The 12,955-nt window shown below is 45.9% G+C and overlaps 1 protein-coding gene across 2 annotated transcripts in view; it reads left to right on the forward strand.

Annotated features, from left to right (window-relative positions):
• The window catches only part of LOC146205342 (thiamine-triphosphatase-like), a 430,791-nt gene that overhangs the window by 226,113 nt on the left and 191,723 nt on the right, over window positions 1-12,955 (forward strand). The window lies entirely within an intron of this gene.

Here is a 12,955-nt window from a genome sequence, read left to right on the forward strand (position 1 = left end):
GATAAGCGATGGGTAGGCCACCGACAGCCAACTCGGATGGAACTTTTATCCAACTATCATATTGACAAACCAAACCAAGAAGAAAAAGCACTGAAGTCGCTAATTAAAGTAGGCCAGTTTTTCTCTGTGTGTGCGTGTGTCATAGTGCAGCCCGTCCAAATGAGCGGCCGCACACTTGGGCACAGTTACCGCGTATGTAGGTATACTGCAGCAGCTGACCAAAAGTAACCAGGCTGCAGGGTTCGCTTCTCAGCCGTGTTTGGAGCCATTGATCTATTCCAAAAGGCAAAAAATAGCATTTGCAGATAAGAGTAAGGGCCTTTCTTTCCGTACAGGTGATCAATAATTTGGCATGTCCTATAAACGCTTAACTACGGGGATAAGGAGCAAGCCGTGCAGCCTGGTTACTTTTGGCAAACGTTCTTGGGACGTCCGAGCGCAGTCACGTGACGTTTTTCATATTTCGCGGGCTTTCTTCAAATGTCAAAAAAAAAAATGGCCGGGAGAAAAAACTAGATATGTTGTTACGAAACCCCCTGCACAAGTTGATAAAGCCCACTTAGCCCCAAACTGAATAATAAAGATTTTAAAGAATTCATCTTAGTTGAGCGAAATGTAAAGATTTTTCGAGGAGCGCTACACGACGTCAAAGCATACACCAAGCTACGCTGTACCGCTTTTTTAATAATTGGTTCAAGCTACGGGGAACACTCACCCTGTGTGTGCGCGCGCGTGCGTGTGTGTGTGTGTGTGTGTGTGTGTGTGTGTGTGTGTGTGTGTGTGTGTGTGTGTGTGTGTGTGTGTGTGTGTGTGTGTGTGTGTGTGTGTGTGTGTGTGTGTGTGTGTGTGTGTGTGTGTGTGTGTGTGTGTGTGTGTGTGTGTGTGCGTGTGTGTGTGTGTGTGTGCGTGCGCGTGCGCGTGCGCGTGCGCGTGTGCGTGTGCGTGTGCGTGTGCGTGTGTGCGTGCGCGTGTGCGTGTGCGTGTGTGTGTGTGTGTGTGTGTGTGTGTGTGTGTGTGTGTGTGTGTGTGTGTGTGTGTGTGTGTGTGTGTGTGTGTGTGTGTGTGTGTGTGTGTGTGTGTGTGTGTGTGTGTGTGTGTGTGTGTGTGTGTGTGTGTGTGTGTGTGTGTGTGTGTGTGTGTGTGTGTGTGTGTGTGTGTGTGTGTGTGTGTGTGTGTGTGTGTGTGTGTGTGTGTGTGTGTGTGTGTGTGTGTGTGTGTGTGTGTGTGTGTGTGTGTGTGTGTGTGTGTGTGTGTGTGTGTGTGTGTTCACATGTATTTAATTTGTTGCCTTTACAGGGCTGGTGAATGTCTTTCGCGCGATTTGGCCGGCTGGCAATGAGTGACACACGCACGCGGGAACGAATGTGGATGTACCAATGTCGAGGTCGCGCACGGCCCTGCACATTGTCTGGCAGATAAAATGGAAGCATTGAAGTGCAACGCCTTATCGACGTTTACTCAATGTTTCGGCAGTCAGTTATAATGTGAACAGATGCGAAAAAAATATGCGCCGAAAATCTCGACTGAAACTTAGCGCCAGCGCTTAACTCCGGATGAGAACGTCTGCTATAGCTTTGCCCCGCCTACAGAAAAAGAGCCACACTCGAAAAGCGAGGTGGGTAGCGGAATAGAATAAATGGCGCTACTTTAGGTAATTAAGGGGCTTTACACATAGGTGCATTAACACAATCACTTTTCTTAACCTTGTATATATTCGTTAATATTGGTAATTGTGCGGTCGTACGTAGCGCGTCGCATTTAGGTTTAACGAAGTACATCAGGAGCTAATGCTTTTCTAAAGGAGTAGAGACACCAACATTTCGCGTTATGGTTTTATGGTTTTACTTGATGCCTTGGTACCCACTGATCATAATACACGGCATAAAAAGTTCCAGCGTGCCGTATACGTTTTCAAGGCATATTTGCGTCGACATATGCACAATATCAGAAATCCAGACAAAACAAACGCTTTTCATGATGACTAAAGTTATTAGATTCAATTGTCTGTGCATGTTTTTCGCTCCTCTGTAATCGTGTCTTTAAGTGTCGCTAGGCACAAAGTATAGTGTTGTTCTAAACGCTCTATAAAATGGAATGACTGCGACAGTCCTGACTAAAGTAACTGACGAAGAGTACTGTTTCATTCTTGAAATAACGTTTGTAGCCGCTTTCCAAATGGCTGCAACTGACGTGCACGAGTTTCCTCCTTTCCACTTGGCTGCACTTGTTGCTCCGCCAGCTTCATCCGCACGCTGGAACACTTTTTCACCAGTGAACTATCTTGTATAGCTAATAAGAGAGGGGACCACAAATGGGCTTCACCGCACAAAGAGAATTTGCCTGACAGCAGAACAAACCACTGACTCGACAGCGCAACGGTTTGGTCCGAGACCTTTTTTCTAAGCATTTCACCCCAGAAGAGCGTAGCACCAAGCCGAGGGATACCTTCTGCCCATTAGCAAATCAGTGAGCATCCCGACGGAACGGGGTACTTCCTGAACGCAAGGGGAATGCTCTACTACCATAAGGCGACCGCCTCGATCTACAGACAAGTTCATCTCTTGAAAAGCTTTCTGCCTATACGTGCCTGCGAGCCACGCATGACTATACCTCCCCCCCCCCCCCCCCCCCATTAAACTAAAGGAGAAAAAAAAAAAAGCAGATGTTAGATCCCAATTGAATACGAATAGTTAAGGTCTGCTATAGAATGAAATGCGAATAATGTGGGATAGCGTCGAATCAGATACGAATTGAGTAGCTATACAACTTGAAACACAAATCAAATATATTTAAGGTTATTCGCAGAAGTGACGAATATGCCTACAGCGAATAATGATGGACAACAACGAAGTGTTGTCGGCAGTTGTACGGTACGGCTAACTAAAATCATGTAACGCTGATCACCACAAGTGGCTACACAGTAAATGTCACTGCGTAAATGCAAGCTCACACTAGCGGGAAAACGCGCAACGCTGGACGTTTGCCGAGCGCCGCTTCCCGCAGAAGCCGATTTTTTTTTTTTTTTTTTTCTGCAGCCTCACTTGTTTGACGTTCCGCGGAACCGGGACACATTTTGGCAAAGCGTTAAACGTTTTTAGATGGTTTAGTTCTTGGAGAAAAGAAAGCTCAGTATGTGTCTTGATCACTTCTCAGTGGACTGAACGGCATACCATTGACGTATGTACATATGTCGTCGCTTCAAATTCCCGTCGCAAACTAGCTTCCATCTGACTGCGAGATGAATGGTAAAAGGAAAGCGAAATGGTATGACACCACTAACATAATTCCACGAGCGGTGGCCTTGTGGTAGAGCATCCGCCTCGCATTCGGGAGGTACAGGGTTCGATCCCCAGTGCCGCCGGGTACCCACCGGTTTCCAATGGGTACAAGATTTTCCCCGGCCTGATGCTCGGCTCTTCTGGGGTGAAATGCTTGGGAGAATAATAATAATAATCGTCCTCTTCATTTTTGTAGAGATAAACTACGAGGATATTCAATTCGCTATTAGAAATTTTGGAATGTTTGCAAAATCCTAAAAAAACTGGCAATTCTTTCAGGGGAAAATATCTTTGCCGAAAAAGAAAAAGACTAAAAATGTGTTCTGAATTAAATGCTTGAAAACGTTCATTGCATTTTCAATAATTAAGAAAAGAAAGTCCAACCAGTAGCTACGACGGCTGAGGGCTCAATTAATTTCGACCACCTTCAATTTCTAAAATTAACTGACATCGTGCAGTGTACACAGCATTTTTGCATTTCTACCACTCTCAAATGCGGCCTGTACGGCCGGGGTGTCTCCCACTACATTCACCAGCCTGAATCCGTGGCCTCTCAACCACAGCGGCAGATGCTTCGGCTGTAAAGTCATAGCGATGTATTTGCGTTACTTAGAAAATAAAAGGTGATGTTCATCCGGCTAATTTTTGAAAAAAAAAAAAAAAAACACCAAGGAAACGAGTGGCACGTCTTTAAGCCTGTTTCATTCTTCACGTCGCGTCAAAGTGATTCTCTTTGAGGTGTTGCTACAGTCGAGGGAAGAAAGCATAGTTACACAGACTCATATCAGGTGAACACGCGGACTGAGGGCAGCAGAATTGGTTTTTTTTTTCTTTTTCGCGTCAAAATCTCCGCAATCTAAAGCGCCTTGTAGCAAGGAGCCTTGTCTTGATAATGCATTCAGGTCACTTTGATGCTTGGTCTCAAGCGATGAACACGTTTTTGCAGACTTTCAAGGACTTCGTCGTAAAAATGCTAATCGGCAGTCTTTCCTCGAGGCAGGAGTCATTTATAGACGATTCGATTACTGTTAAAAAAGCAAATTAGCTTGATTTTGATCTTGGGCTTGTTTCTACTGGAGGTATTTTTTTTTTTTCTTTTTTGCCGTTGTGAGTTTTGCGCTTCCCGCTCCTCACTTTCCCGTTCTATTTCTTAATCGTACTGGAATATCCACGTTTCATGACCCAGCATGAGGTTTGTTAGTTTTGGGGATCATTTTTACATATTTTTTGCTCATCCCGGTTCGCAGTAAAAAATTGACGAATGGTTATGCGATCACGTTTAGGTGATCGACAGTCAATCTGGCCGTTAAACAGTGATCATATCGCAGGGGGTCTTTGGTTCATTGTACTTTTTCGTCACTTCTTGACGCTGACGACATACCTGGCCATGGGTCATCTTAAACGAACTTCTTGGCCTTCTGGAAATGCTTTGAATCATCGCATATTTGACCTTTTTGACAAAACATCGAATCCTTAGACATTTTAAGGTTTCTAAAAAAAAAATGAGTGCCGTTGTGTCCAAGTATTCCTTAACTGATTCCGTCTGCACTATAGTGTGTATAGCCTCTTTTTTAAGGATGCAGCGTCAGTTGTCTTGACAGCACATCGTAAATGCGAGTAAATACCGTAGTTTTTTAGTGCAAAAATAGTCATCCAGCGATGCCTCTCCTCAAGGTCAATATGGGTGATCGGCGCTCGGCTGTCGATGAAGAGTGCAGGTCTATCCGAAGTCCCACGTTTGACCAGCAGGTCTATGATCTCGAAGGGCGAATTTTGTGTTTGACTTGTTTCAATCACGAGCCGAAATTTTAGATGTATTGGCGCCGGCTGGGCGCGACAGATTCACAGCCCCATGCCTCGACCGTGAGAACGAGAGTCTCAGCAGAGCACCACCTTGGCTTGAGACAATGCATGAATAGAATTTCTCGTTCGCACGTCGGGTCCCCTTTCCCATCGCGCTCACAGCAGCTCGCCCACGCAACTCTCGCTGTGGCGATCATACTAGACGGGTTCGCTAGCCTCAAGCCTCTATACACGCCGTGAGAATCGAGGCACCAACCTGCGGTCATGTAGATATGTGTTTGTCTGGTGGGCGGCGAAAGACAGAGGCACGGTGTAATATTCTTAAACCGTGGACTTAGGTGTTGCTTTACACCGCAGCGTTCCGCTGACACAGGAGTCTAGTACTGCCTCCATAGTCCTGTCGTTTGTGTGCCTTGTTTGTCCTTGCCCGTCGCGCCGCATTATTTTTGAACCGACATAGGAGCTGGCCCTGTAGCTGCTGCCGCCGCCGCTGCTGCATCGTCGCCTGTTGACTGAATCATCCGGCGGCGTGGAAGGGCGCTGAACCTTCGATCTGCGTAGTGAATCATTTGTCCATTTTCTGATCTCTCAACAAGCTTGTCAAACTACAGACACCTGCCAATCTGCGTGCTCGTAGGACAGTGTATCTTTAGGCTTGCAGTGGGTGCACGACTGTGACGCACAAGCACGAGGATCGCACCTCCAGCACCCTGCTGCCAAAAAAAGTGAAGCAGCTTTTTCCCAACTCGGAACACATACGGAGTAAAGAAAAATTGCGAGTAAGTGAGCCTGAATGATTGGACAAATGATTTGCCATAACTTGGCTTCGTATCTTATTTCTTCAAGCCTTCGATGAAGCTATCAGCCTGTGTTCTATTTGTGACACAAACTTTTACATTTTGACAGCGTAAAATAATCTTTAAACATTAATGTTATCTACCACGTAGGCTGTAGCACTGATACCATGTGGTTTGTTATCTGTCAGGCCAAGCGTTACAAATATAGCGTGTTGACATAGTTCCCTTTTCAGCGACGAGTGTCACGGATCCTGATAGCATGTCACTAGTGCTTCGTCAGCCTGTTGCTCTATTTAGCACCTTCATTGCTGTTGCTCAGAAATATTCACTTCATTACGTGCGCCACTAGCATCACCCGTCGGGACTGTGTAATAATTAAACAAGAGGCACCTCGAAGGACACAGCAGCACTCAAAGCAACGTGTGGCAGTCCTAAAACGTATATAGGTTGAAGGCCCCACAAGGTAAGCGGAAAGCAGTACCAGAGAAAAACGCGGGAAATGAATACAAAAAATGTGACATGAAACAGTTTTGTTCGGAAATGAACACGTTCAAAGCTTACTGGAAAATGATAAATTTGGTACGGTTTAGTTATTCCTCTTAAACCAATTAATTATAGCGCGAAAGCACGGGCTTTTCTGGCAATGACCCAGGCCAAACTTTGGAAATCGCCATGGCCAAATTTGGAGGTCACAATCGTGTCGGGCACCGAAAATGATGGTTGGCAATTGGTTTGGCGCAAATTAGCCCGGTCAAATTTCAAATGTGGCCCAAGCCAAATTTTAGAAATGGATATTTGGAGGTAACAATCGTGTCAGGGGTGGTCAGTTATGGACGCACTTAGATTTTTATGCAAATTGGCCAAAAAGAAATTTCGGGGTGGGTGCGCCAAATTTGGAGGTGGCCTGGACCCAGTTCGGAGGTCACCATCGTGTTCGACTTAGTCAAATTAGGTCGAACATCAATTTTATACAGATCGGCTTAGGTCATTTCTTGGATGGTTGGACCGAAATTGGGGTGTCCCGGGCCAGTGTTCGCTGTAGCGATATTAGGCTGGACATCCATTTTGGTACAAATCGACCAAGGTCAAATTTTGGAAGTGGGTAGGCCTAATGTGTGGTGACCTGAACTAAATGTGGATGTTCCCATTGTATTTACCGTGGTCGAATAGAGGGTTTACAAAAGTGCGTCTGGCAACCGTGAGCGGCACGCTGATCCCGCGCTGGCCGCCATATTTTGTTCGCTCCATCCGTTCGCTTCGTGTCCGTCAGCGCTCGCCGTTCTGTTCGCGCTTTTCACGTTTTAACCTAGTATGTTGTGCTTGGACCTCTGTTCGGTCCCTGGCGGTTTCTGTTAGCGACGCCTAGAAGCGTATTTTGACAGCCCAGACGGGGCCCACCGGCCGCGCTGCCGAGCGCAGTTAAAAATTGCTCTCGTGCATGGGCCCCTCCTCGGCAATCTGCAGCGTCATCCCTACCCAAGTACAGTATCCAGAGCTCTGTAATGTGGATTTTTTTTTGTCTGTGCGCCTTTGCTGTTTACTTAAACGCCTATGAAAGATCATCGCGAGTTTGTTTGCTTGGTTTGCGCAATCACCGTCGCTCATCCCACTGGAAGATACTTGGTTGGTGAAATGAGCGAGGATGCATTTTATTTTATGATAAAAGCATCGTGCGTAATTTGACATAAGTTGGACTGGCGCTTAGCACTTTCCTTCCCATGCCGTCGACGCAGTAGTTGGCATTAGTCTCGAAAATAATCGGGGGCTGCGTAAAAAAAAAGTGCCATGGTAATTTGTGCTTCCAGTGATTCAGCATGGATTGGTGTGCGATAGGCAATGACGAGTTAATAAAATCTTTATAATTAATCGATCAATTGATGAAATAAAGAAACGAAAAAAAAAGGAAAAATTGGAAAGTAAGGGTTTAAACGTGTCAGAATTAAAAACCAGTGCTTGGTGATGCTAAGGAAGAACATTTAGAATGTGTAAATGATTAATTGAAATAATTGAAGAATGTGTTCAAAACAGCCAAATTGCTCAGAATGGAAGCCGATTGTTGCTGGCGCATGCGTATTGATGTATAAAAATATAAAACGTCAAATAGAATAAATATAAATAAGGAAATGATAGAAATATAACATAACATACATAACGTAGAAATATAACATACATAACAACATATAACATACTACACTTGTGTGTAGTATGTTACTTTTGATGAATTCATATTTCACTGCATTGTATTCTTTTCGCCCCTCCTGCTAGGGCCCAGTTAAGGCTTGCAGTATTTGGTAAATAAAATGAATTAAATAAATAAAAGAGCTAAAATATAACACGCAAAGAAAGAAAACATCGTGCGTGTGTGTGTATGAGAGAGAGACACTATCGCGTTATACCTTTAACGGCGGAGCTTAAGTGACTCCCTAATCTTTCTATAACGATATGATATAATATAAATCTGATTTTATGAACACAGCCAGTTGCACAAAGCACAAACACTTCGCAGTAATGTAAGTTGACTTTTCAAATTTCTTTTCGTTTCAGCCGAGTTCCTCCTCCTCCGAGTTCCTCGAAGCTGCCAATGTCAGCGCTTTCATATGAGATTTCGGCTTCAAATGTTTACTTTCTGACAGAGGGAATAAACAATAAATCGATATATTTAAAAATTCCAGTGAATTTCAGGTAACTGTGAATTAGCGAACCATCGGGTGACTCGAAAAAACACACAAAAGTGAAGCGCACGCTTCGTTATTTTATCGACCGCGCTGGCAGGTATAAAACCTGAGCTGCGCGCTCTGGACGTGGACCGGTCGAAACGGGCTGTACGTGAGCATGTTACAACACACTAGTGGGATGTCATCTTTTCCTGCTTTTCTAGACTCCGCGGGTTTGGCAGCCGCTTGCTTTTGCAGCGTGAAACACGCACCTCGGGCGCACTAGACAACCGTATTGTGCTCTCTGCACCAAGCACTACCATTTCGTACGACTGTAAAAAGTAGTTTCGATAATCATGCCCGTGTCTTAAATAAAATACACAATGGTAAATGGAACCTATGTACAAAATGTTTCAAAGAACGTATTTGCACAATAGTGTTCGTCATACATGCATTGCTCCTTCTCCCGTGTCCTCCATCGCAGCATAAGTTTATCCTTCAAGTTCACAAGACTCCATAACGCGCAAAACAACCTTGCTGTTTTAGGTGATAGCACATTTGTTAGCTAGCTCCAAATCAGAGGGACGTGCAGTGACCTTTGTAAAGCCGATTAGGACCGCAACCGAACGGTCGCATACACGCGTATACCTTGATTCCGTGCGCGTCTATGACGGTGCGCTGGCTACAGAAGGGCACGCAACAACATGCTGGCATCATTCCGAATAGAGCTTGGAGCTAACAGCGACTGCTGTGATGTTAAAAAATGAAACAATCGCTTGTGAGAATTCCAATGCACCTTTCGGTGCATGCACGGGTTCTACGAAGGCGCACGTTGACTGCGTACTCGATGGAAGGCGCGGGCGGACTGAACAAAACATGGCCGCTGCGCACAGTTTCTGTTTCTTTCACTAGATGGCGCTAACTTTTGTAAAGCCTCTAATATGTTGATCATCGGTTTTCGACTAGGTCAGCCAGGGTCAAATATCTGCTATACCGGACTGAGTTTCAATTAGTAGCCGGGCGAGGTAACATAGTTGTGACCTCAAGAAACAACTTATATGTCCGATAAGAGCAACGGTACAGGAAAGATCGGACGCAGACTCTTCGACCATGGTGGTGAGCGTAACTAAAATTGTTAAAAATACGCCAGCAGAATGGGTTCTAACATTATTAGCTAGCCTCGTTTGTTCGGATCGTTCTGGACCAAGAAGGAGTTAGCCCGTGAGATCATTCGCGAAACGTTCTGAAATAAAGAAACAGCAGAAGGAGGAGTATAGAGCCATCGCAAAAGAGCATGGAAACAAGAATGCTGCGATTAACCAGCATAAAGTGTAAGGGCTAAAGTAATTACTTACCAGGAAGAGCGTGAAACTGCTATAGGTGTCATTGGCTCGTCCAGAAGCTCACAGGCAGCTCGCATCCCCTAGGTTCGCTCGTCCACAAGCTTATTGGTGTCGGCTAGGATCTAATGAGCGGCTCGCGCCGATTTTCCAATCGCTCACGATAGTAATTGTTCAACCTCTGACCAAGGATTCATCTAACTTCATAGGAGCTTACTAGGTAAGACTCTCCACGACTCAGATTATGAACTGAATGTGAGTCAAAACTCATATAGACGCAGATCTTAACGAGTCTTAACTTACACTTACGACTCAGATTATGATCTGAACGTGAGTCGGACTCGCTCAACACTTAGATCATGACTGAATCCGAGTCCGAACTCACTCACGGCTCAGATAATTTTCTGAATTGGAGTCTTGACTCACTCTCAGCTCAGATCATGAACTGAATATGGAGTGAGTCGACTTATGAATGAGGTCGCCTACCTATGACTAGAGGCCGTCAGTTGGGCGAGATGGAAGTCATTGGGCTCAACCCTCTCCTGCCGTTGCCATTTTTCTTCTTGAGTCCGACCTATCAGGATTGTTCTGGCAACATTCTCTGGGCCATGGCCTTCATGTGCTTAAACGGCCAGTGCTCGCTCGTGAATTGCCATTAGCAGCTGCCGTCAGCTTTTTATTCTTTTTCGTTGACCGCCGTAATGCGTGTGCGTGCGCATCAACAATCTCATTCAAGTTTCAGACCACTAGGTTCTATCGAATATTTAATGAAGAGAAATCTACTCTTCGGCAAGAAAAAAAAAAAAAAAAAGGAAAGAGACAGGGATGTACTTTCAAAGGAACTATTCTAAACTTTGCACTATTATTTAGTGTTAAATTCGTTATGGGCGCTGTGCTGCATATTTGATCTTATTTTGGGGCCCCTATCCACTCATTGCCCGATCTGTGTTTGGCCACCCTGTTTGGGAGTCATGTGTACTTTTTTATTTCTGACATAGTTGTAACAACATGAGCAGCTAGAACGCTTCAATGATCCCCGAGAGCATTGTAAAAGCAAAAATAATAATAATATTAAATTAGAAGCACACTTAAGCTCCTCATCTAAATGCGACGCGACAACGTTAGTGACTCCTGTGGGCGTCTCCTCTTGCAGATGGATGGATGGAATATAGGAGCGTCCCCTATGAAACGGCGTGGTAGCAGTAGTTATCATGCTCATTTTTCTACCTATATCCTAATTATTGATTTAGAATGGTTACCTAAACCATCATTCTATTTATAAAATTTTTGTTCCTACATTACTAACATTATGTCACTTCTCTGCTTTTAAGCCACCAATCTTCCAGTCGTTTTTTGCTAGTTTCCACCGCCGGTTTATTCACCCGGCCACTGTTATCTCTAAACCCCAGAGCTTCAGGAACAGTGATTGCGCCTGCATCAACTTCCGGATGGATGCCATTACATTCGAGTATAATATGGTCAATTGTTTCACTGGAGTTTCCACGTACAGCACATGCGTCATCTCCATTGTTAAATATTGCCACCTGACGGTTCGAGGTAGCGCTTGAACGACAAAGAAGTTGGAGACTCTCGCGCGCTTCGGCTAGTTAACCCCTGTGGACTCTTGAGCTTGTGTCTTCGTGCTACGGTTTCTCGGGAACCTCTCTCTTGACTGTGTGTATCTGCCCCTGTTGCCGATACCCATAAATCCCTGTCTTCGTGACATTTTGGTGGAGGTGCGGGGTAATTGTCCTCTCAATGTCGCACACCCCTCCGCGAACCAACGACACCGAGCTTTTGCCTGTGGACACGCCAGTTCATCGCGTCAGCCGGAGGAACCTGGGCCTTCCTCCCGAACACGGGCCCTTGGAGTCCACTTCAACAACGAGCCTCCGGCCAGCCACGCAAAGCACTACGACAGTCATGCAAGGTACTCCTGTTTACGTTCAAAACCCCCGAGTGCCGAAATCGTTCCATGGCACTGCGCATGAAGACGTTGAGGACTGGCTAACTCAGTTCGAACGAGTCGCATCCTTTAATCAGTGGGACGACAACTTAAAGCTACGGAACGCCATTTTCTGCCTGGAAGACCATGCTTTGACATGGTATGAGAACCGAGAAGGCACAATAACATCATGGCCTCAGTTCCGCCGTCTTATCGTAGAGGCGTATATCAGCCTGGATAAGCGCGAACGAGCAGAACGTGCTCTACAATCTCGAAAACAGATGCCAAACGAGTCCGTCATGATGTATGTTGAGGACATGACGAAACTATTTCGACGTGCGGATCCCAACATGTCTGAAGAGAGAAAGCTGCGCCACCTCATGCATGGGGTTAAAGAACAGCTTTTTGCTGGTCTTGTACGTAGCCCACCAACTACAGTTACCTCATTTTTAACAGAGGCGGTCACCATGGAAAATATCCTACACCAGCGCCGCTCGGCGGTCTACGACAGCCCAATCCTCGCTACGACTGCTGCCGAGCCTCTTACAGCTGCTGTAAGAAATACTGAACAGCTCCGAGATCTTATTCGTGCGATTGTACGCGAGGAACTGCAGAAGGTTTGTGTCACGTTCCAACCCAGGGGTGATTCTCTCGCACATATGATCCGCGAAGAGATTCAGCAAGTCACGCAGCCATCTCTGCATGTTGCTGAAGCTCAAAGTACCCCTGTTCCTGATCTTTCTCGTCCGACTTACGCTGACATTCTCCGACGCCCAGTTCCCGTCCAAGCTCCGTTGTCTACGTTACCACCAACCCAGTGCATGCCCGTCCAGCAGCCAATGCAATACATTCCTGTACAGCAGCCTACGCGGTACGTACGGCCACCGCGATCAAACTTTCGACGAACGGACGTCTGGCAGGCCCCTCGGAGTCGCCGCCTTTGCTACCACTGTGGGGAACCTGGTCACATTTTCCGGTGGTGCCCTTATCGGGAACTCGGACCGGAGGGTTTTTACACCAACGCACCTAGACGCACGTTCGGACAACTACCTCGTGACATTGAAGACAACCTCGCACAAGAGAGCCTCCGGATGGCGCGCCGACAATCCAGGTCTCCATCCCCACGTCGGCAAACCGC

The sequence above is a fragment of the Amblyomma maculatum genome, chromosome 1 (assembly GCF_055883805.1).
Source record: "Amblyomma maculatum isolate TAMU_Amacu chromosome 1, ASM5588380v1, whole genome shotgun sequence".
In the NCBI taxonomy this organism is placed as follows: Eukaryota; Metazoa; Arthropoda; class Arachnida; order Ixodida; family Ixodidae; genus Amblyomma; species Amblyomma maculatum.